The sequence below is a fragment of the Neofelis nebulosa genome, chromosome 1, assembly GCF_028018385.1.
Source record: "Neofelis nebulosa isolate mNeoNeb1 chromosome 1, mNeoNeb1.pri, whole genome shotgun sequence".
Lineage (NCBI taxonomy): Eukaryota > Metazoa > Chordata > Mammalia > Carnivora > Felidae > Neofelis > Neofelis nebulosa.
The window spans coordinates 71,701,546-71,726,988 of NC_080782.1; the positions used below are offsets into that span (position 1 = coordinate 71,701,546).

At 35.9% G+C, this 25,443-nt stretch overlaps 1 protein-coding gene, 1 long non-coding RNA gene and 1 other non-coding gene across 7 annotated transcripts in view; 1 reads left to right on the plus strand and 2 right to left on the minus strand.

Annotated features, from left to right (window-relative positions):
- Positions 1 to 25,443, plus strand: part of FBXL17 (F-box and leucine rich repeat protein 17) — a 507,842-nt gene that overhangs the window by 305,286 nt on the left and 177,113 nt on the right. The gene's annotated exons all lie outside the window — the stretch shown is intronic.
- Positions 802 to 24,689, minus strand: LOC131509555 (uncharacterized). Of its 2 annotated transcripts, XR_009260572.1 has the most exons (4): positions 24,430 to 24,689; positions 12,608 to 12,771; positions 4,630 to 4,738; positions 802 to 1,006 (listed from the first exon to the last, which is right to left on the minus strand). It is a non-coding gene; the product is annotated as an uncharacterized LOC131509555 (long non-coding RNA). The 2 variants fall into 2 exon arrangements; XR_009260571.1 differs by lacking the exon at positions 12,608 to 12,771.
- On the minus strand, positions 2,673 to 2,779 carry LOC131489424 (U6 spliceosomal RNA). Its single transcript, XR_009250548.1, has one exon. It is a non-coding gene; the product is annotated as a U6 spliceosomal RNA (small nuclear RNA).

The following is a 25,443-nucleotide window of genomic DNA, read 5'->3' on the forward strand; positions in this document are numbered from 1 at the left end:
TTCTTGAAATATTTTCTTACATCCTTTCCAGGCCGAGAGTATTTCAGTTGCCCCATTAGTTAGCACCAATGTACAAGTTTGCTTTTTGGGTTTTTTGTTGTTTTGGTGTGGGTTTTTTTGTTTGTTTTTTGTTTTGTTTTGTTTTATTTTGTTTTTTTGGTTAAAACTGTCAGTGTTTGCACTGCGAATGCTATTTTCCAGGCATTCATTGCTCAGCATAGACTGTAAATATTCGTTTTGGACTAACACTTGTCAGAAAAAGTCTGTGAGCAATTAGGAGTATTTATATTTTATTTGTATAAAGAGAACTTTTTTGTGTGCTGTGCTTTAACAAAAGCATCATTGGCTCAAAGTATTTCATGGTGTTTTCATGATAGTTGACTTTAGATATTTTGGTAGAGTATGCATGTCAAAACATTTAACTGCAAATTGAATGCTATATGTGTATATTGATTGCTATACCTTTTAAAATGAGACATGTTAGATCACAGAGGCAGGAATTAGCAACTTTATGATATTTTCACATGTTGAATGAAACATAAAGGATTTAAGAAGTAATATCAAAGTGTCTGTTTTCTTCAAGTACTCTAGGCTTTCTGAAAATATGAGGAAATGGGAAATGTCAACACATGAAGTAAAATAAGTGAGGTACTAGAGCAGCTGTTATCTGTCAATATATGTCCAAGCATAATTGCCAGTAAAGAAGACTGCAATTTGAGAACACGTGCTGATACATGATTGGAATCTCACCACGTGATCTGTTAGATGATAAAGTGTATTTCAGAATACTGTGCTCACCTGTTAACTTAGAATCGGTCATATTTTTATTTTTCTACAAACAGTGACAAATATTTATGAATGTACACTAAATCTGGACTTCCTGACCCACTGTTGGTTCAGTTTCAATTCTTGTGTTAAGGTGTACTCGGCTCTGGGTGGTAGGAAACTGTGGGGGAGCAGATCCCAGTCGGTAGAGCCTGTCAGGTTTACAACTTTCCCTCCGTTCCTTAAGAAATCAAACACAAAATTATAAATAAAAAACTTGAATTCTAAATGTGCAGTAGTCTTAGTCGTAGTTAAAATATCATACAAAAAATTTATGAGAACATATGACCAGGCAAATACAATGCAAGGATTGCTCCCAGGCCTTAGAAGGGCTCATGGAACGTAGAGGCCCTTAAGCTTGAAGATTACAGAAACTAATTTTCTGGTGATTATAATTATTCCTTTAAGTTTTCACTTTCTAGTCACATAAAAAAGTATTTTTTCTTATTTTACCACTTACTTTAGGAGTGCCTTTGCATGTTTTAACTGAAACTTGAATGTTATAGTCAATTCATTTATTCAGTATTCAGTGAATGATCATTTATTGAGCTGCTAATATTTATGAGATTTTGTGCCTGTTAATAGGAATGCAATGATATATATGGTCCTGGACAGAAGATTTTAAAAAGTACACATATAACAATGTAGTCATAAGAGGTAGGTATTGTCTATTTTACATGACTCAGACCCTCTAGTTAGTGCATAACCCCCCCCCCCACATTCTTATGAAACAAGTTTTTCTGTTATTTAAATTATTACTGATATCCACCACTTTCCTTTTAGAATACCTATTCAATGAGATATAATCTAGTTATTTATGTCTTTTAGGACATCTATTTAAAACATAGTCTAGATTCAGAGTTATATGATACCATGACCTTGCTTTATTGTACATCTAAGAAGAAAATTAATAATTTATTTTTTTAGAAGATAAACTAAATAATCCATTTGTAAAATTTATTTTTGCTTTAAATGGTTAGATTTTACACTTATATGCTCAGTGCTTATTTTCAAGATCCAGTGCTTTATTTAATGTAAGATATAATTATCTCATTTACTTCCATATATGAATCAGAAAACCATACTCTAAAGGCATATATGTTGTGTTTTGAATAACTGAGAATAAAAGTGAGAAATTCTTAGATCCTACTTCAGGTAAACAGTGTAGTTATAAAACAGGTGATAGCCTTGTGAAAATATCCAAGTTTATAAAGCAGATAATAAAATGGAGAAAAATTGCAGTTGTTCACCTTCCAAAATGATACATAATGAAAAGAACACTTTAAAGTTTTGACACTGGCCTCAAATTTTAGATACAAATTATACACTTGAAACCTGCTTTATTCAGGAAAATTCATATATAGTTAATTTAAAAGATTGCATTATAGTTCCCAAGAATTATACAGTTGTTTGAAGTCACTTTAGAATGGAGATTATAATTACTATGATCAATGCTTTTTTTTTAATTAAATATAATTTATTGTCAAATTGTTTTCCATACAACACCCAGTGCTCATCCCAACAGGTGCCCTCCTCAATGTCCATCATCCACTTTCCCCTCTCCCCCAACCCCCATCAACCCTCAGTTTGTTCTCAGTATTTAAGAGTCTCTTATGGTTTGCCTCCCTTCCTCTCTGTAACTTTTTTTCTTTCTCCCCTTCCCCTCCCCCAGTGTCTTCTGTTAAGTTTCTCAGCATCCACATAGGAGTGAAAACATATGGTATCTGTCTTTCTCTGCCTGACTTATTTCACTTAGCATAATACCCTCCAGTTCCATCCATGTTGCTGCAAATGGCAGGATTTCCTTCTTTCTCATTGCCAAGTAGTATTCCATTGTATATATAAAAAAAAAACATGGAAGCTTCACGAATTTCCATGTCATCCTTGTGCAAGGGCCATGCTAATCTTCTCTGTACTGTTCTGGTTTTAGTATATGTGCTGCCGAAGCAAGCACTATGATCAATGCTTTTATTTTAAGTATGTGATACGATGGTGGGGTCATGTACATGTATGCATGAGACCAGGCCAAGTATATATGCCAAACTACTACCACCACTACTGCTGCTTTTTCTCCTTCTTCCTCTTCATCCTCCTCCTCCTCCTCCTCCTCTTCTTCTTCTTCTTCTTCTTCTTCTTCTTCTTCTTCTGAGAGAGGGAGAGAGAGAGAGGGAGAGAGAGAGAATGGGGGGGGCAAAGATGGGGGGAGAGAGAATCTCAAGCAGGTTCCACACCTAGTGTGGAGCCTGTTGTGGGGCTCAGTCTAATGACCATGAGATCACGACCTGAGCTGAAATCAAGAGTTGGAATCAAATCAGTTGCACAACAAACTGAGCCACCTGGGTACCCCTATATGCCAAACTTCTTTTTTTTTTTTTTATTTTTATTTATTTTTGAGAGAGAGAGACTGAGCAGGGGAGGGGCAGAGAGGGAGGGAGACACCAAATCCAAGCAGGCTCCAGGCTCTGATCTGTCAACACAGCCTGACACGTGGCTCAAACTCATGGACTGCAAGATCATGACCTGAGCTGAAGTCAGACACTTAACTGACTGAGACACCCAGGCGCCTTCTTAAGTAAAAAAAGATTTAAAAGATAATCTAGATATTTAACTTACCTGTTACATAAATTAACATTAATGGTTATTATGTCTTGGAGATTTAAAATGCTTTCTTTGGCCAACATAGGGACTTAGTTAATAATAAACAGTAGTAGTTTGCAGACTTTGAGTGATTTCTAAGATTTCATAACCCTCCTTATAATCAATTTCATGATGTCCCCCAGGAAAAGCATTTTGAGTTTCAGAGCCTAGGTCTGCCCAGTTTCTCTTCCATTCTTTCCCTTCTTAGCATTTGGAAGACGTTCTCATCAACAACGGTATAAAGTAAAAATCCCTGCCAGGAACCTGACTTTCAGTAGTTCTCTGTCTCCTTATGAAGCCATTCGTTCCTCAGGTACTGTCCATTTTTTCTTTGGTAGCCTTTCCTTTCTCATATGAGATGTATTGGTAACCATAGGATTTCTAGCTCAAGTCCTGGTGGTTTTATTTCCTTTTTCTCATTTTTTTCTTTTCCTTTTTCTTTTTTTTTTCTCATCATCTCTTCCTTGAGAGGAATTTTGCCCTACAATTTGAAGGCTACTGGAAAGAAGGACTCTTTTAAAACTGAGATTTAAAATCCTTTCTTTCAGGTTCAATCCAAGTAGTTTTCTTGTTTTCCTATCTAGGGATAGGAATCAAACATATACCTTGAATTATTAGCTTCGAGAGTAAGAGGTTAACTAGAAGCAGAATTTATTAATTTTGAATTGTCTTCCTCCTCTGTAAAAATTCATAGTAAATCATTCTATAGTCACAACATGGAAAGGGTCAATTGCTACATTGTGTTTTCGAATTTCAAGTTTTTACCATTATAAAATATGAGAAAGTACTTGGCAATACTTTCCAAATAAAAAATGTGTATACCTTTTGACCTGGAATTCTACTTTGAGGTACTTATCTAACAAATAACCATGTGTGTAAAATAATATTTAAGGATGCTTACTGTATGTGTTATTTGTATGTACAAGGTAAAACTAACAAGTTCTATATGAGAAGTTTAAAAGTAAAATGCATCTTTCTTTTAGGCATTATAAATTTTCATTAGGATTAAAAGAATGATCTCAGATGGTCTAGGCCTCTTAAAAGCTGAAATTAGTTTCTAGTCAAAGATACCTAGAGAGGTATATAGTCCAACTATGTAAGTAATTTATAAGCGTGTTTTTTTATTCAGGTTAAAAAAAAAGAACTAAAAGATCACTGGGAAATTACCATCAGACTTTCTGGTCCCACTAATATTGGAGGTTGATTTAGATATTTCTCCTGCAGAACTTGTCTTGATAAGTAGATACATCGCAGGGGATAAAGTCCAAGTATTTAACTGTCAAAGACAGAAAAAGAGTAAGTAAAGAAAAGCCCAAGACACCAGTAGAAGGAGAACTAAATTTATCTAAGACACAGTTAGAGGGCAAAAACACAATCAGGGCAGCTCTACAAAAAAAAACACACATAACAAAAAACAAAACAAAACAACAACAACAAAAAACACACAAAAAAACAAAAACAAAACAGACGGAAGTTGGTAAAATGTCCAAAGAAAAGTTCTCCCAATGATCTTGTGACTCAGCTATTAAAAAAGAAAAAAAAAAAAAAAAGAGTGAAATGCAGAAACAGCATGTATGCACTGCTATTTATGGGAGACAAACTATATATATACACATACATATGAATATGTATATATATAACTTACCCATGTATATATACACATACACACATATGGCATATATTTGTAAATGCATAGGTTATCTGTGGAAGACTATTCACGAAATTGCTAAAGGGTAGATAGCTAGCCTCCAAGGAGAGAAACAGGGCATTTAGGGATAGAAGAGTGGGGGAGTCTGACTTCATTTTCACTGTCTTACAGCTGTATCATTTAAATGTAATCTCTCTTAAAATATATATCTAAAAATAGGATGTTTAAAATTAAAAGTAAAAAGAAGCAGGCCAGGTGAGAACCTTTGATGGAAGAAAGGTGTGGGAAGAAAGACTGCCCCAAACTGTTAAGCCCAGGAACCCTGAAATAAGAACACCAAGCCCTTTAGGTCTAACTGTCCATCTCACAAACTCTGACCTGTAAGTTTCCATGTGGGGGAGAATGCACCCATCTGACCAGGCCAGGGACCCCGCTTGCATTTCAGAAAGGTGTCATTTTAAATTGGTAAGGTAGCATTATAGGAGTTGAGTTTTCATGAGTGTATCCCAGATAGACTTCTCAGTTTCCCTAAAAGCACAAAATCATTCCTGGAGTACTGAGGACTAGGTCCCAACTTTGCCGACCCAGGTGAAGTGTCATCCTCAAGAGGCCTGCCATGCCTCCGCTGGGCACCCACCCATAGATGCCATGTCTGCTCTGTGACTGTTGGAGGGCTGGGTACACATGTTGTTTGCCACCCATCAGGATCTCCCTTGCCCTGAAGTTTAGTTTTTATTTCATAGACTAAAATGAGCTCAGATTCCAAGAGAAGTAGGAAAATGAGTGCTCATTATCTACATTAGAAATTGTGAAGTTATTTCTCAGAAAGTGAAACTTGATGGACCCATAAAAGAATATTATCTGTGTGGAGAATACTTCAGAGTAGAATAAAGAGCATGGTAAGTGATTGACTGACATAAATATAGGTGTGCCTGCAATATATATTAATAAACAGGGCCGTAATATTAGGGACCAGAAGCAATCTATTTCATATTTAAAATATCAAGTAAAAACTATCTCCACAATTATGAATATTTAAACAGTATTATTGCTTCTCAATATATAACACATGCAAACATACCACATCATTTTTATTGCCAAAAAGGAAAAAATAATTAAAACTATAAAAAGCTGTTCTTAGTGTCATTTTAATGTCTTTGTTATTGCCATTTATCTCTGAGAGATAATATGAAAAAGAAAGTGAGAAATAATGCATCAGTAGATGATAAATTTTATTCATAGCAAACTGTTTTAAAAAATCACCGTTGCTTTTTATGCAAGAGAATGACAGGGAAAACAAGAAAGACATATCTGTTATAAATGCCTGTTTCATATTTACATCATTTTAAAAGCAAGGGTTTGCTTCTTCCATCAACTTTTCAATTTAGTTTTCCTCTTTGTTTGATTTTTGTCTTACCTATTTTCTTAAACTTAGGAAAGAATTTTATTCATTTCAATGAATGCATGCATGAAGGAATTTCCAATACATGGTTGCATTGTGGGTACACATACAGATCATTCACTCACGACTGTGACAGATTAGGAATATAGTTCAAAGACTGGCCTTCTTATCTCCTCAAGTGAAAACAGTAGAATGAGAGGCCGTGAAGGTAGGGGATTGACAGTTCAGGTCTTTAAAAGCCACATTAAACTAAGATTACTGAATGGCCTATGCTTTGTACTGAACCTCACCTCAGGCTTGCTTGTAAATGAGACAGGAGGCTAAATTCTTGAATAGCCGACTAGGAGAAATGATGGTGCCTCTCTAGGTTTAGATAACCAATTCATTGCAGCATCTCCTTTTCTCAGAGTGTTCCAAATAAGACCATCACCATCATTTCTCAAGCCATTGGGGAACAGTCTGTAGGACAAATGACAAAGTTCTGGGGAATGTCAACTTTCCATTGTGATGGATAAAGCAATTTTTTGAAATGAAAAAAATGAACTTTAAATAAAACAGAAACGCATGCTTTGGGTGTAAAATGTTTCTTGACATACTAACTGAAAACAGCGTGATATAACATTGTGTCTCCAACAGTGTATGAGATAAAAGAGAGAAAAACCCACACATACACAAACACAAAAAGCTACATTATTAGAAAACAATAAGAGGAAATATATAAGCAGTGACTGGTGACTGCATTAGACTCATAGGATTATTTCTTTTTTCTCTTTTTATTTTCCTGAACTCTAACTTTTCTCTTATGAACCTGTATTGTTCACATAATAATGAGGTGAAAAGAAAGCCCTGTCCTTTGGAAATGTAGTAATTTTATGTTTTTATGTTTTTGCAGTCACTCCTTTGTGCAATCTTAATATTCTATAAATTTGTATGTTATAATGTCAAAAAGAAAAAGTGAGAAAGGAAAATAAGCCATAGAAAATTTAGAATAAATACCAGAAGAATATTTAATAAATGGCTATTGCCCCCCTCCAAAATGTTGGCATGAAAATTGCCTTAGCATTTTAAATCCTAGATTGAGAATACTAGGTTCATTAGGCTAGGGAGTTTATCTATTTAGTATGTTCCCTAGAACATAGAATCCAGCTTACTCCCAGCTGTTGAATAGTCTGTGATTCTTATTTGTGGCTCGCTTTGGAGATTCTCCTCTCATTCCTTTGTTTTTCATCCTTGGTAGAATTGCCAACTTTGTTGTTAGAAAAGTTTGTGTTCTTTTTTTAGTATATGTGCTGCCGAAGCGAGCACAAGTTTGTGTTCTTTTTAATTGATACCTATACTTTTAAAAATATGAATTTTATATAGCTGGATTTCTAGCTTTATGTTGTATAGCCCTCGTATCCATGGCCACATAAGTATGATGTCTGTATGCTAATATGCTTACTTAATCTTTAATACATTATATTTTAATAATATAGGAATGCCAAGCTACGGAAGAGCAAATGAAAAGGTCATTTTTTATTCATGTACTACTGAATGTACCTTCTGCTTGTAGCTCATTATACATGCAGTTGAGCCCAATTTTTTAAAAGTGGAAAGCATACCAAATTAAACCACAAGTTTCACAACTGCTGTTCCTTTTGTAAAAGGAGTGCTCTCCATCTTTTCAATTTTATTTATTCTGACTGCTTGTTACTCATTTGTGCTTCTCTCTTCTCTGTTATAGTCAGAATTTCTAATCCCATTTCAAGCAGAAGGCTGCCACTTTTCATCAGAGAAGAGGCAATAAACACACATCACACTTATATATGCGGGCTTTCATCTGGGGAGCTCAAAGTGTTTTATGCATAAGTAGCATGGCTTTTTTTTTTAAGTAGGAAAAATAAAGTCTAGAGAGCTTAAATGACTGGAGGAGGCCCACACCTGCAACAATGGAAGTCGTGATTTTAATTAAATATATATCTATGAAAGTATTCAGGATTCCTTGACCTGGATATCAATTTATATGCAATGTTTGAAGAGTAACAAAATTGTGGAGAGTAAAAATTAATACTAGCACACTCTTGTCAGTTAGGGGAAATGGTAACATAACAAAAATGAGCTCTAATGTAGAGTAACTTCATAAACTTGACTAATTCATTTAATGCCTTTAAATATCGAGATTATAAACAGAGCTCAATGGGAAAGGAGAAGTCTTTTTAGGGTCGGGCTTTTCAGTGTTACTAGGGTTGAAAGGGTCAAAGAAAGAGCAGCCTCTATATGGGGTCTAGTAGGGCAGCAGGAAAGACCCGTCTCCAGAATTAGCCCCCTTCATTTAATCAATCTCACTCTTTCTTCCTCCGTCTTTCCCTCTCCCTCTCCCTCCTATCTTTCCTCCCCTACCTCCCCCCACCTTTTCTTTTTTTTTCTTTTTTCTTTTTTTGCCAAAGACATAAATGATCTCAGTGGTACAATTCAAAAGCGCGAGTAAGAGATTGACAGAAAATAGGGAAATAATAATTAATAATAATAATAATAATAATAAAAGACCATCTTATTTTGAGTATGTCTAGACTTAAGTCTGTGGTTTTCAACCTGCCTTGCACTGGGTCTGTGGGCAGGGCCTTGGGGAGGACTTAGAAGGTCTTTTGCCACCTCCACTTTTGGTGATGGTGGTGTTGTGCAGACTTGGTTTAATATGTGTGGGGGTGGCGGTGAAAGTGGGGGGAGTTTGACTTACATTGAGAAGGAAGGCATAGGATGTGAAGGCAAGGATGGAACGAGAAAAATTAAAACCAAAGAAGGCTGTGTTTTTGAGAGAGTGATGGGTGAATTTAGAGATTTAAATGTAGAGGTCAGAGGTCGTTGCTTTCCGTGATGAATGAGTCTTTGGGAAGGTAGTTTTCTGAAAAGGATTTTCAGAAGTGTAACTAATAGTGAGAGTCGAGTGGCTAAGGTACTAATCTGTAAGAGATTATTGAATTTGCTGGCATGTGACACATTCTGTCTGGTGAAAAAAATAGGCTAAAAAGTGCTGTGTGTTCCATAGACTCTTATTAGAGATGGGTGGCTGAGAGCTTAGTATATCAAATAATGGATTGGGTGAACACCAAAGGGACGTCCATGTGATCTCACTATATCTCTCTGCCATTTATAATGCAAACCAGATTAATTTCCTAAGTAATATAGTTACTGAATTAATTCTAAGAAAAACTTTAATTTCCATCTAACTGAAAAATGGCATGAAGTAGAATTTACTAATACCAGTCAATATATTTTTTAGCTGTGCAATGTCTCTATATACACATATTTGGGTATAGTGATATTTAGGTAAAATGTAGATATATACTTAGCAAATAGTAGTACATATATACTGACGATTTCCTCCTGAGTTCCAAGGTATATATATTTATTTCCCCTGTGTAGAGTGTAAAATCACTCCCTATGTAGATATGATGAAAAGCACTTGATCCCCCCCCCCCAGCAAATTATCCTTATAAAATTTAGAAATACTCTCGAGTGTCATAAATGCCTGTCAATATAGTAGTTGGGGGAAAATTGTGGGTATATTAGTCTAGAAACAAATATCTAAGATGTCAGACACCTGCCTGATATTCCCACTGCAAACATTTCATGCTCAAAATTGCAACCTGACCATGATGTTTGTGATGGTTCCTCTGGAGAACAAAGCAGCATAGCAAAAAAGCAGAACAACAGCATCCTGAGGCAATATTTTTCAGTGCCCGTAGCTACTTCTGCTTAGCCTGGTGGCTCTGGACCAGATCTGCAGAGAATGCCAGGGAAGTGCTGGATAAAAAGCTTCTGACACGTCCTCCTGCTAAGGCACCATGGCCAAACCCGATGAGGAGAGGCCACCACTCATTGGCAGTGCAGCCACTTTCCAGGGTCCAGTGATGTGGGAGCAGGTCCTCAATCCCTCTAGGCTCTTGCTTCTTCATATGTAAATAAAAGGATGATAAAACCCTTAAGGCCCTGCCAGATTTAATATCCAGAGATTATGCCATTTAGCCTCATCTGCCCTGGAGCTAGTCTTTGTCTATACCTTTAGAAAATGCACTATAGGTCTGTACCTAGTGGATAATGTACTAAATAAATATTCCTCTATGTAGTAATTATTGTAAAAAGGAAAAAAAAAAAGCATAGTGTAGATTATTATTACAGTCAAGTTTGAAATATCAGAAGTTGTTCCCCAGAACAATTTACACTTGGGAAAATACTTGGTCAAGTGAAATGGGCCTGCAATACTGTTCAGAGCTTTTTCTGTGCTTATATGCATTGTGACCCAAATCAGTTTTTTCAACTGATTTGAACGAAGTCTGTCTTTTTTGTTTGGAAAGTCTCTGCATTCTGGCAAACAATGTTTTTGGCTCTTCTCAGTATTCAGCTAAATAATCATCAAATATAGTGAGTGTTTTTCTTCCTAAAGTCTGCCCTTCTCCTAACTTACTTTTGTCTCCAGAAACAACTTTTGTGGAAGGATCTCAAAGCATTAGGCTAGGAATTCAGTTTTAGGAAGATGTGTAGAAATAACGGAATAGTAAGAAGCTACAGACCTGGCCCAGATTTACCTGGTGTTTTGAGTTCCATTCCCCTCCCTTTTCTCATATAAGAAAGTGTCCGTGTAGACAACTAGTAGGGAAGGAGTGCATATCACAGGTTCTGAATTATTTCTAGCTTTAAGTTTATTCTCTTAGAGAAAAAGCACACACTTTGTAATCATAATCATGCCAACCTCAGTTTAAATCTGCCACTTACTGGATATAACAGTAAGGGTGTACTCCTATTTCTGAATTTGGAAAATGGAAAATGGTAGAATGGAGTAATATATCACAGAATTAAATAGGTAAATATTTGGCAAATTACCAGCTATTGAATGCTCACTAATGTTACTGGCCTTAATTCTTTCATTATCTAGCAGAGAGGTCCTAGATATAGGAACTAGTAACCTGGTCTCATTCCTTTACTACTATCACAACATATAATATTGTTGCCCCCAGGACTTAATATCCCTACAACTCAGTCCTCGCAATTATCAAATGAAAATAAAACCACATACACAGTGTTTTCAAGTATAAACTAAGATAATAGATGTGTAATTAATTTCAGTTTTTTAAGATTTTATTAAGTAATCTACACACAACATTGGGCTCAAACCCACACTCCCAAGATCAAGAGTCACATGCTCCACCAACTGAGTCAGTCAGGTGCCCCAATTTCAAAAGATTTTTAAAGTACCAATTAATAATGCCATTTTTTAGTAGCAGTAAAATTATTATTGACTATTACTCTGACAGTGGAACCTTTTTGTTGCCAGTGAAATATCTATTGTAATGAGATTGCTGAAAGTTTAAGCATACTATTTTAACAAAATCCCTTTGGACAGATTTAAGAAAAAGTACTGAGCCTCTTGTTTTCCATCTTACATAGGAAGGTTTATATACTTTTAAACATTTGTATACAAGTTCTTTCATCTTCAACAGCACAACTGTAGAAGATTTAGAGTTTTTGAAGATTATGCATTTAATTTTTAGCTAAATTGTATATAGATCAAATCCATGCATCAGAAAGCCTCCAAAAAGAGAATTTATACAGCCTGGGGAGATGGAGTTAAAAATTTATAAGTCTTTGGGAACTTTAAATGGGAAAGACGTTAAAAAAATGTGTTTTTGAGACACTTAAAACTACATTTTAGAACTATGGGAAACGAACTCTTGGTAAATTCTTAACATGAAAAGAATTTCATGTTGAAATTTTCATAATGAAACTTATGATGTTAATTTCTTCTATTACATTAAAGACACACCATTATGAAAATCATTAATTTCACAATGCAAAGATACTATTGGCATTGATATTTTGTACAAGTTATCTTAAAGCATTTTGTTTTGAAAGTTTATTTCTGATGTCAAATTTTAATAGTTTAGTACAAAACAAAATTTTTTAAAACAAATTTAAATTTTATTTTGAGACATATGTTTATCTTACATTATGTCAAACATTTTTTTTTCCTAAGTTTTTCATTTGTATATCTGATCTCTTGAATAGACTTTGGGTTTTGAAGGCATTTGCAAAATGCTTTTGGGTGGTTGATAGCTTACCTGTCTTTTTTGATAAATCTCCATTTCCTTACTGGATATTTAGGAGAGAGATCTAGATTCCTCTGGGATATGTCTCTAAAGCCCTGGATGCTTATTCTATTGCAGCCATCTATTCATAGTTCGCTTTCCAAGTGTCGATAGTTAGATGGGCATTCTGTAATTTCCTGTAGGAGTTAAGTGTGTAGACAGAAAAAGTCTTAAAATTGTTGAGAAAATATTTCAAAACATGTAAATCATTGGTAACATTGTGTTCCATCTAAGATATGCTTAAATTGGTAAAGATTATAGGCCAGGTGTCTATTTTCATGCCATAAATGATGACAAAGAGTGCTTCATAGATGTTTTTATAGGAGTTTATTATAGAGCATGTGAGTCCATAAATTTCTGTATGCTAAGTTCCATCTCTGGGCACAGCACTATATCAAAACCATGGCATGAGAAATCTCTTCTGCTTAACACCTAGTCATGAAATTTGATTAAACATGAGCCTCCTGTGTTGGAAAGAGGAACATTCTCATGACAATAATTTTAATATTTAATAATAAAATACTAAAGATTTAATTTTTTAAAATCTTTTTAATTTTTAAAAAAATTCTTTAATGTTTATTTTTGAGAGAGAGAGAGAGACAGAGCACAAGTTGGGGAGGGTCAGGGAGAGAGGGAGATATAGAATCTGAAGCAGGCTCCAGGCTCTGAGCTGTCAGCACAGAGCCCAATGTGGGGCTCAAACTTAGGAACTGTGAGACCATGACCTGAGCTGAAGCCGGACGCTTAACCAACTGAGCCACTCAGATGCCCCCTAAAGATGTAATTTAATTTAAATTTAGTAAGAAAATACTAAAGAAAAAAAAAAACCCTTAAAATATTTTACAAATACATATTTTCTGATTTAGAAGTATTAATGGCTAACAACTGAAATAATAATTGAGTGCTTATGATTATGAATCACTGTATGTGTATTATACCATTTATCTTCACAATAATCCTGTGAAGCCATTATCTCTATTTTATTGTTAAGGTCATAGACCATAGAGGTTAAATAATCTGGTTCATGGTCATACATCACAAGACAAAACCATGTGTGAACCTAGACTTCTGATTCCAAGTTCTGTGCTATAATGCTCCATATCTACTGATACATTGTTACAAATTTTATAGTTGCTTTATTGCCCCAAATATGTAAACCAAATCACTCCTACATTACCAAATCTGCACTCTACCTTTATATTCTTACATATTTAATGTCTGATAGTCAACTTTCATGATAAAAATCTCATGCCCACAAAACCTCAGAAATTATCTCCTTATTCCTACAAATCTTTTGGTAATTACTGTTTTGAAAGAAAGATATTAAATCTAAACCAATTTAAAAATATGGAAGAGGGGCGCCTGGGTGGCTCAGTCAGTTGGGCGGCTGACTTCAGCTCAGGTCATGATCTCGCGGTCCGTGAGTTTGAGTCCCGTGTCGTGCTTTGTGCTGACAGCTCGGAGGCTGGAGCCTGTTTCGGATTCTGTGTCTCCCTCTCTCTGACCCTCCCCCGTTCATGCTCTGTCTCTCTCTGTCTCAAAAATAAATAAACGTTAAAAAAAAAAAAAAAGAAGATGGAAGAAATATTAAAAAGCCGTAATATAGAAGGGTCCATGTTATTCATTCTGCTTTGTGACTTTGTGACATATTCTTATTTGTGACTGTTTCTTGAAATCTTGACATGTCAAGGAAAATATGTATCATCCTATTACATGTGTGCATCTGGATACCATAATTTTATTTAACCTATTCTATTTATGTTTGCAGTAATAGAATTTCTGTGTCATAGGACACAGTCACTGAAAGTTTTCTTAGTTTTGTTCATCCTATATCATTAGGATCCAGAATATCCCTAGGCCATGTATGGCGGTCCTTAAGTATATAAAATGAAGGGATGAATAATACCAGACTACATTCCAGAATGATGTTGATAATTTATGCTCCTGCCACATGTGTATCTGTTTCCCCATATCCTTCCCACAGCCAGATATGAAAGTTGACAACTAAGTCCACATTGTCTTTTTATAAATAAACTGCCTTTTGAGTGAGTCTAGAAGCTCCAAATGATCAAAACTCATAGCGGCAGCTGTGTTTGGGGTGGCTCCTAGACAGCAGTCATAATATCCACTGCAGTTTTAAAAGGCAGTGTCAGATTTCTAAATGCTTATTCATAATTCAAGATTTTATTATACCTAAATATGTAATTCTTATCATTTTGAAAGTTTGGTTTAGAGAAACTAAAATATAAAGTTTTCTATTTTGTTTCCCAAGATGTAAAGTAATATCTTCACCATTTTTACTATTTTTAAATAAAGTACCAAACAATGTCATTTTTAAATTTATGATGATGAGGAATTCTGGCATGGGGCTTTAGGCACTTATTATGTATTCATTTTATGCTGATTTGCTGCATTGTCATGTTTTCCAACAGCTTTGAGATAGGGGCTATAATTAAATCAAAACTATAGCAAAATATATTTTACTGAGATAATTTTTTTTTTCTATTTCAGTATATTAGAACATACAGCTAGGATTTGGGGTAGCTTTCTGTGATTATTGTCCCCAAAGTGTATGAATAAACCTCAAAATTAATTAGTACTGATATTCCACTGTACAAATGAAGACTGATAATTTTTAACAGGAAAAGATATTTTACTTCTGGTACTTTATTATAGTGACTTTGAATATCTTACATAACTTGGCTTTTGGAAAGGAAGCTTATTTTAAGCATTTGTTTTCCTTTTAGAGCAAAGTCATCATCTCATTTTCTTATAACTAGCTAAAATGAAATTTACTTTCATTTTAAGCTACTGCCAATTATTTTGTTAAGTAAGCAGAATATAAATAAATAATTTGTCATTTTCTAAGTCTAGTTGATATCAATACATTTTACTGTGTATTTTATCTTTGGTCAAATGCAAAACACAGCTTTTTGCAATTTAGAAAGACCCCCAACTTCTGATTTATTGAGGCCATAGTTGTGGTAATATGATCTTCATTCTAAAACTATAAACATCATATTATTTTCTCAATCTATACCACTTTAATCTGATATTATGAATCAATCAATTAACTTAAATAGTGGAAATAATATTTGGGACAGGATTTAAAACAGAAGTAATCTATGGATTCCATTAAGTTAAAAAGGGGGTCCAAAACATTTATTAAAGAACAACAAAACAAACTTGTAACTCAGTAGAAACTCTTATTTTCTGCCCTTATGGGGATTAGTATTTGTTTATTTCAAGAGTTAAGGGGGAGGTAGGGATTGTAAAATAAAATATGAAAGTAGTTTGTATCATTTAAAATTCTATAAATGCCCACTTATTCACCAGTGTTCTGCTGAAGGACCAAGACCTTTTATTTGTACAAGAGCGTTCTGATGGGTGTTTCATATCATCTCACCTCTGCCAACCCCAATTGCATCATCAGGGATATCCAGTTTTCAGTACATTAAAGTGGAATGTGCACTAAGATACTTCTTAGCACTAAGAAGCAATATAAGTACAAACCTTCTAAATTTTAGACTTTCCCCTAAACTTTTAAGATTATTTCACACCTAATTCAAAAGCATTTTTAGTGAGTTACTTTTATCAGATATATGCAAAGCATTCAACGTAGTTTTATAAAAATAATTATCTCTTTTTCACTTTCACATTTAATTTATTATAACATTTAGTTAAGTTGCACAATTAGAAGAACAAATATGGATAGCATAAAGAGATTTTAGGGTAAACACATTAAACTACCATATGATAAATTTTAAAAATTTAAAGTTTATCATGGAAAGTTTCAAACATATATAAGTGTAGAATCAAAAAATGAACTCTTATGTACCCATCACCCAAATTAAACAATTACCAACGTTTTGCTGTTCTTATTCATCAATTGATTTCCCTCTAACTTTTTTTTTTTCCTGGAGTCTTTTAAATTAAATCCTGAGCAAATACTTATTTGTAAATTCTTTTTTTTAATGTTTATTTTATTTTTGAGAGAGAGAGAGAAAGAGAGATAGAGTGTGAGCAGGGGAGGGGCAGAGAGAGAGGGAGACACAGGACCTGAAGCAAGCTCCAGGCTGTGAGCTGTCAGCATAGACCCTGACTTAGGGCCAAACTCATGAAGGACGAGATCATGACCTGAGCCGAAGTTGACACTTAAACCAACTGAGTTACCCAGGTACTCCCCTCATTTGTAAATTCTTTGGTTATCTCTAACGAATGAAGATTTTTATTTACTTTTTAAAATTTTTTTTTAACATTTATTCATTTTTGAGAGACAGAGACAGAGCATGAGCAGGGGAGGGGCAGAGAGAGGGAGTAACAAAATCTGAAGCAGGCTCCAGGCTCCGAGGTGTCAGCACAGAGCCCAGTGTGGGACTTGAACCCACAAACCTTAAGATCATGACCTCAGCCGAAGTCAGATGTTTAACCGACTGAGCCACCCAGGTGCCCTCACCTTTTTTTTTTATAATTTTTTTTACATTTATTTATTTTTGAGACAGAGAGAGACAGAGCATGAACAGGGGAGGGGCAGAGAGAGAGGGAGACACAGAATCTGAAGCAGGCTCCAGCACAGAGCTTATGTGGGACTTGAACCCATGAACTGTGAGATCATGACCTGAGCTGAAGTCAAGACACTTAACCAACTGGGCCACCCAGGCACCCCAATGAATGGAGATTTTTAAGTGTACACATACAATACTATTATTACAGCTAACAAGCAACACTAATTTCTTTAAAGTCTTTTTTCAGCTTATTTGTTTAAATTAGGAAAAAAATAAATAAATTAGGATCTAAACTAGGTCACATGTTGCATTGGGTTGATACATGTTTTAGTTTCTTTTGGTGAATAATACCCCCACCCCCTGCATTTGCATGTCATTTATTTGTTGAAGATCATGAATTGTTTGTCCTACAAATTTCTTACATTGTAGATTTAGCTGATTGTCTTCTTATGGTGTCATATAATATGTTTTGCTACTTGCCTGTCCCCCATATTGCCTATGAATTGATAGGTAAATTAGAAGCTTGATTAAATTGAGGTTTCTGGTTTTTCAGCAATATACTGGATAGGTAGTACCGGATATGTCTTAATTAAATCAGGAGGTGCATCACATCTAGAGATAATGGAAATTTTAAATAAAGTAACAATAGCTAAGATATGTATCATTTAATATGTGCAAGGTAGAATTCTAAACAACTTACATATATTATTTTAATCTTTACAAAATCCTTTTGAAGTGAATGTTATTACCCCACTGCACAGTTAAGCAGAGTAAAGCACAGGGAGGTTTAGTAACAGACCAGATTTGGTCTGGTCCCTGGCTCTCAGACTGCAGAATTTGTGCTCCATAGCACTCTGCCATTCTGCCTCTTGAAAGCACTGACATTTCTAAATTACACTAAAAAGAAATGTGTTCCAGATCCTTCTAGTAAACATACCGTCTTAATTCTGTAAGCAAATAAATGTTAAAGGGTATATATTTTAAATAAAAAGTACTTCTGAACTATGTTGTTTACCTCATCTTCCTTCTTTGAAAATAATACCTTGTAAACCATATTTATTTTCTTGCTGTGATATTTACTCTCACATTGACAAATTGTGGTATTTTCTTTGTCCTGAAGTAGAACTTGTCATGGAAAGTGAATTTACTTCCCTCAGGTAAATATTTCCTTTGCAATATCAAGAAGTATAAGATGAGCTCCTTGAAATTAATAGCAATTTATAATTTTCAGTAGCCGTCACATTTTTTAAGAGTTTATTACAGTTTTTGTTCCTTCTTTTGCTTACCTAAAAATGAATATTATAGCATCTTCTGAATCATTTTGGCTTATCTAGTGTAGAAGATAAGTCTACTAGGAATTCAGCAGAGCCCACTTCATGTTTCTAGTACATGTTCTTATCCTATTATTATACTTTTAACTTTATGGATTTCCATACACAGTTTTTCTCCTTTTAAATCCCTTTACATTTTGTTATTACATGCTTTTTATCCTTTATGGTAGCCAGATTTTTCATAGATATTTCTCCTCATAACTACAAGTTATCTAGTCTTTCTGCTTAAAAATAATGTCCTACTTTGTTGATATATTCTCTTTTTTTAAAGTTTGTATTTATTTATTTTGAGAGAGAGAGAGCTTGTGCATGCTGGGGAGGGGCAGAGAGAGAGGGAGAGAGAGAATCCCGAGAAGGATCCCAACACGGGCTCGATCCCACAAACTGGGAAATAGTGACCTGAGCCTAGATCAAGAGTTGGACACTCAACTAACTGGGCCACCTAGGTGCCCCTTATTGACTTATTCTTAATAAAAGTGATGTATTTAGTCCTTTTATTTAGAATTCTAAGTATATACAAGGGCATGACTTGTCAGCACCAATCCTTCACTCATTTCATTCAACAAACCTGTCCTGAGCATCAAATCACAGATGAGTAAAACATGGACCCTGCATGAGGTCAGAACTAGAAGTCAGGTCAGGATGATGAGCTATATACTTCATACAGTGGTCACAACAGAGGAGAAGGAAAACCGCGGGTCAGGAGCAATAGTCAGTCTGAGAAGAGACCAGCACTTGGGTCTGAATTAAGGGTTTTAAACCAATGTGGATGAATATACATGGTATTTTCAGGAGTTGCAAACCTAAATGCCCATAAAAGCCAGACAAAGAATGTACACGAGTAAAGTAGATCAAATGTATCATTAGGGAATGGTGGGGACTGTTACAACTAAAGAGCACATGTCTGATCTAAAAGCATTCATATTCAAATGTTTGTTTAAAACACAGACTCAGCCATATAAAATGTGGCTGGACTCTATATCTACAGCTCTGGTAAGATCTAAATATATTAAAAGGCATAGTGTTTTGAGAAAACATCTAGGTAATAAATGTGTTCAGTGCACCAAGTCAGACAGTTATGCAGAATATATGTGCCAGAAGTCATTCTTAGTTTTCAATCTACATTGAAAGAAATAGGTGGTGAACAAAATTTGAACAAAAAAAAAGTGGCGGAATCATTGTAGTCCATAAAATGGGGGGATAGAGTGTTCCCAGTGAAGTAGCAGTCGTTATAAGATCAGGCATTCTACTAGATTATTGTTAAGCAGACCAAGTGCATGCTTAGTGTATCAGCACCACGGGGACAACATAAACAATCTGGGGGGAAAAAAGAAAACAACTTTGATCTTCCTTTTATAAATTGTACAGTTTAGTGGATTTTTTAATTGTTATGCAGTTACAGGTGAGAGAGAAACCATGTGGTGTTTTTTGTTTGTTTGTCGAGGACTTCATGGCCTCTGCTCATCTTTATCTGGCCTGGATGAGGCAATAAAATTTAAGATTCCAAGAATAGAGGGGCTAGGTGTTTGGCTGAGGACCAGACTCAGGGTGACTGGGTATGGGTGTTAGAAGCTGGGGTCAATAAGGGTGACTCAGTCTGGTTAAGCATCTGACTTTGGCTGACTTCGGCTCAGGTCATGATCTCACAGTTGGTGAGTTTGAGCTCTGTGTCGGGCTCTGTGCTGACAGCTCAGAGCCTGGAGCCTGATTCAGCTTCTGTGTCTCCCTTTTCTCTTTATACTCCTCCCCTGCACTTGAGTTCCTCTTTCTCTTTCTCTCTCAAAAATAAATAAACATTAAAAAAAAAAAAAAGAAGTTAGGCTCAATAACAAATATGGCCCTGTACTATTTATATGAATACACAGCCCAATGCCCATTAAGACTTCTTTCTCCCCCAAATAATTCTGAATGCCTCTTTATAATTAATGTTTGATATTGGTTGTACTGTTAAGAGAGACTTCCAAACTTAAAGATTTCAGCTCTGTATTAATTTTTGCAGTAAACATGCATTTATTTTTCCTTGCAGGGATTTATAGACATTGATTCTAATCAGTGTTTAAAGTTCACTTTAAAAAGAATTAGACTGAATGTTTTGAAAGTTATATGGGATAATTGAATAATGTAGAAGTATAAAATGACTTTTAAAAGCTTTCACGCAGTTAATAACTTTGCAATTATTTCTTAGTGGTTTCCATTTTTAAATATTGATATTATGAAAAATAATACAGTAGTTCATAGAATTCTTGCTGTAGTTTTACATAATTGTGAAATAAAGGTATCTCTTTCCCTCACTGAATACCAGACTTTGATCATGTAATGTTTTTATTAATATGCTTAAAGTTATTAATATCTTCAAGTTATCTTTATGTTATGTATCAGAAGGCTCTTTCAGATGTAGCCGAAATCCTCAAATATGTACTTGGCACATCTTAGTATGGCTTACTACGAACTTTTATATGTCTCGAGCCTTAATCGAATACTTTAAAAGATTCATGACGATTTCTCTCCTTGATCCTATTTGGAAGCCATGTTTACAGAGTTCTTTAAATACCTGATGTTTAGTTGCTTTACCCAAATCATCTAGATCAGAGGTGAATCATTGTATGTAAGACATAAATAAAATTTACAATGGAGTGGAAAAAGATAAACTGTCAGGTTAAATTTTCTTTGATCTTTTCTTTTTCTGTGTTCACATACGATTATAGAAAAACATTGACTTTATCTCTTCAGCAGTACTAAGCATCTTAATGTTCACTTGAAATTTTCTGTGTGTTTCAGTTAAGATTTTTATTTTATATATATTATATGTAGCTATGAAAATCAGTGGACTGCAAGTTTCTTAAAATTGGCCATTTTACTTAAATAATTATAAATAGTAAAAGAAAGGAAAATCATTTGTTTTTATCCCCAGTAATTGAAGAAAATTCTGAGAGATCCACGGTATCCAACTTTTACTATTTGCTGACGAATGCCAAAGTCCTAATCTAGTTTCTGGCTATATATATTTTTTACAATGTTCTTGGTAATAGAATAAGCAGCCTACTTTGTAAGTCACAACATTCTATAATGTCTTCCACCAAATACTGATTTAGGTTATAAACCTTAAATGATGAAAAGCTTGGTGGTTATAGAGGAGATCATAGTTTGGAGCTGATTTTAAATTAGTTTCTAACTTCTAGTTCAACTTATGAGAGAGAATGTGGAAAGCAACATATAAGGTAACATTGAGGGCTATATGAAATGACTAAGACTTCTTTCCTAAAATTATCTGATTACTGTTAGTTACACTGCTTGGGATAAAGATGATAAAAGAAATGGAATTAGCCATGAAGATGTCCCAAAGACCTAGCAGATGGAATGTTGCATCTGGGCCAAAAAGCTATTACAAAGAGTCTATACCAAGCTTTGTCTGTATAATGAGTAAATCCATATCATATATATGTACTTTTAATGTTGTGTGCATTAAAAAATTATGGAAATACAGGGGCGCCTGGGTGGCTCAGTCGGTTAAGCGTCCGACTTCAGCTCAGGTCACGATCTCACGGTCCGTGAGTTCGAGCCCCGCGTCAGGCTCTGGGATGATGGCTCAGAGCCTGGAGCCTGCTTCCGATTCTGTGTCTCCCTCTCTCTCTGCCCCTCCCCCGTTCATGCTCTGTCTCTCTCTGTCTCAAAAATAAATAAACATTAAAAAAAAATTATGGAAATACAAAGATAAAGTTTAAAATATTGATCCATTTCCAAATATAGTTTGTCATTGTGTAAATATTTTCTTAAAAGATAAAAAGAGTAGGGGCATCTGGCTGGCTCAGTTGGAAGAGCATCTGACTCTTGATCTTTGGGTTGGGAGTGTAAGCCCCACACTGGGTGTAAAGGTTGCTAAAATAAATAAACTCAAAAAACAGATATAAAAAATTTAATTATTATCGTGATAGAACATTTATGTTTTTTAATGTTTAGTCTTCATTACATACTCACCAGAATGTCTAGATGTCTGATAACATCAACAGGTGAGGACAGGAAGCAACTACAACTCTCAAAAGCGTTTGTGGCAATGTAAAATGGTATTACAACTTTGGAAGGAGATTTGTCAGTTTCTTCTAAAACTAATCATCTACTAAATACATACTGTGAATACTCTATGACGCAGCAATTCCAATCCTAGGTTTTTACCTATGAGAAATGAAAGCATATATCTACAAAAAGATTGTACGGCAATGTTCCTAGAAGCAGTATTATTCGCAGTTGCCCCCAATCTGCAAACAGTTCACATGCCCTTCCAGAGAAGAATGGATAAAGAAACTTGGTATATTAATATAATGGAATACCTCTTGTCAATTGTAAGTTACAATCAGGAAGAACTACTGAAATATAAAACAACATAAATGAATCTCAAACCTTTATGCTATGTAAAAAAAAAAAAGCCTTACACAAAAGAGTACATACTGTATGTTCTATTTTTATGAAGGTTTAGAACAATCAAAACTAAGCTGTGGTAAAATAAAATAACAAAACATCTACAACTGTAGTTGCCTTTGTGGGTGGGTATGAGCAATGACTGACTAAAAGGTGGCATGTGGGAAGTTGGTGGGGTGCTACAAATAATCTTAATCTTGATAGCAGTTCAAGGTAGACAGATGTGTGCTTTTGTCAAAACTGATTGCATTTAAGATTTATGCATTTCACAGTAGGTAAATCTTACTTTAAAAAAAAAAAAGAACATTGAACTCTAGTTAATGATGTATATGCTGAAGTGGCTAGGAGTGAAATGTTTGCAGTTACTTTAAGATGCACCAAAAAATAAGTTAAATTGATGATAGATACCTGGATGGATAGAGAAATAGATGGATGGATACATGTGACATAAAGCACATGTAGACAGTGTTAATTATAGAATTTAGGTGGTGGATAATGGGTTTTCACTGAACAATTCTTTCAACTTTTTGTATGTTTGCAAATTTCTGTAATAAAATGTTGGGGGGGGAATAATTGTTTATTCTAAAAAAGACATACCTTTTTTGGAATTTATTCTAATTCAGGCTCTAGATGTGGTTACATTCTTTAAAGTTTTCCTTTTTTGTCCCTTTCACAAATTAAAAATTTGTCTTATCCAGTAACATCATCATAATTGCACTTAGCTTGTTACCTTTATAAATCACATTCCTTGGTGCCACATGTATAATGGTTAGTTTAGTAACATTTATTAGGCTTTGGATTCATTTCCTATTGGTACTATAACAAATTATCACAAATTTAGTAGCTTAAAAACGAAGATGCCAGAATACCTGGCCTCCTAGTCAGGCTTTCCCTGTCACCCACTGAATGGCCTGGGCTGAGTCCTCTCCCTGGCATCAGCTGCAAGCATGAACAAAGACAGGTGTCGACATTCCAGCGCGCTCTACTTCCCCTTCATCACGTCCTTCCAGCTAAAAGTTAGCCCGTTGGCAGAATGGCCTGAACAAGAAAAACCAGCCATCCCACGTGCAATATTTTTGGTGGTTTCAGTGATATTTCCTTAGAAAATGCAAAAATGGAAGAATTCAGAAACTTGAATTTCAGTCGAAGTCTTTCCAAAATAGCACCCAGTCATAGCAGATTTCTAAAAAGAAACCAAACTCAGGGTGTAAAACAGTCCCGAAATTAAAGGCCCATGTGGGGAGTGGGCCACCGCCGCCTGGAAGCCCAGGGCCAACCCCGCGCCCACGAAGCAGGCTCGGAGGGAAATCAGCAGCAGGAAACTGGAGGTGGAACCTGACCTCTGATGGGTGGTTTTGCAAGACGGCAAGCAGACCCACCCGGGAGTACAGAGGCACTTCCTTCACACAACACAGACAAACCCCCCAGAGACAAGCCCGGGAAACTCGTCTCACCGAGAGCGGGTGGGGCAGGAGGGTTCTCAAGAACAGAGAGGCACATTCTGGAAAGAGAGGAAGTTTACAATACCCAAAGACAAAGAACCTACTAGAAAACTGGATGTTGCAGACAGTAACGAGGAGGAAATGAAAGACTTGCTGGGAAGCTTCATGGAATCTTCTAGAAAAAAAGCACACTCCATCCAATCATAGTTTCTCCTCAGCACCACAGCCAACCAGCAAGAACGGGTAAAACTCTTCCGGTAGGATCGGATCCCGGCCTAACGGAGAGTCCTTTCCGCCGGAAGCCGTTCCAGGGCGTCGAGTCGGCCGCCCTGGCAGTCGGCAGGCAGCGCCTCGTCAGCCGTCAGCCCGCTCTCGGCTTCTGAGCTCGCTCCCCACACACTCGCGCCTCGGGACACACAGCCTCCCGCCGCCAGCGTCGCTTCCTCGCCTGCTCCCAGTTTGTACCCTCGACGTCCGGGGGAGGAGCGAGTGAGGCCGGCTCGGGTGCTCTCGGAAGCCACCGCGGCAGGGCGGACCGCTCGCATGGCTCTGAGGGTCACAGGGTGTTGCCACAGGGGCGACCGGGCAGCGCACGCTGCTCCCTCAGCCTCCTGACCTCTGGGGGTCAAGGGGCCAAGTCAGACTTTTGTTCTGTCTTTAAACTCTTCATATGGTAATCCTGACTAATTACAGAGCAATACCCCCAAAACTAACTTCTTCTGGAGCCACCTACAGCAGAAAGGCAAGTCAGTTTACTTTTTGTAGAAGAGAAATTTGCCTCCTTTCCTTTTAAAATTCCCAAAAGGAAAGAAATCTCTAACCAGGCACAGTTAAACGTGTCTGTTATTTCCAAAAGAAAGAACAAATCAACGAACACCCCACAAATATTTACTCTCTCATGATTGTGGAAGACAAACATCCAAAATCAGTTTCGTTGGACCGAAGTCAAGGTGTCAGCCTCCTTCTGAAGCCTCTCCATTCTTCCTCTTTTCAGCTTCTGGTGGCTACCAGCATTTCTTGGCTTGTGGCCAAATCACTGCGGTCTCCACCTGTCCTCACCCTCCCCTCTGTGTCACTTCTCCATCTGCCTCTCTTAGAAGTACACTAGGTATTGTTTG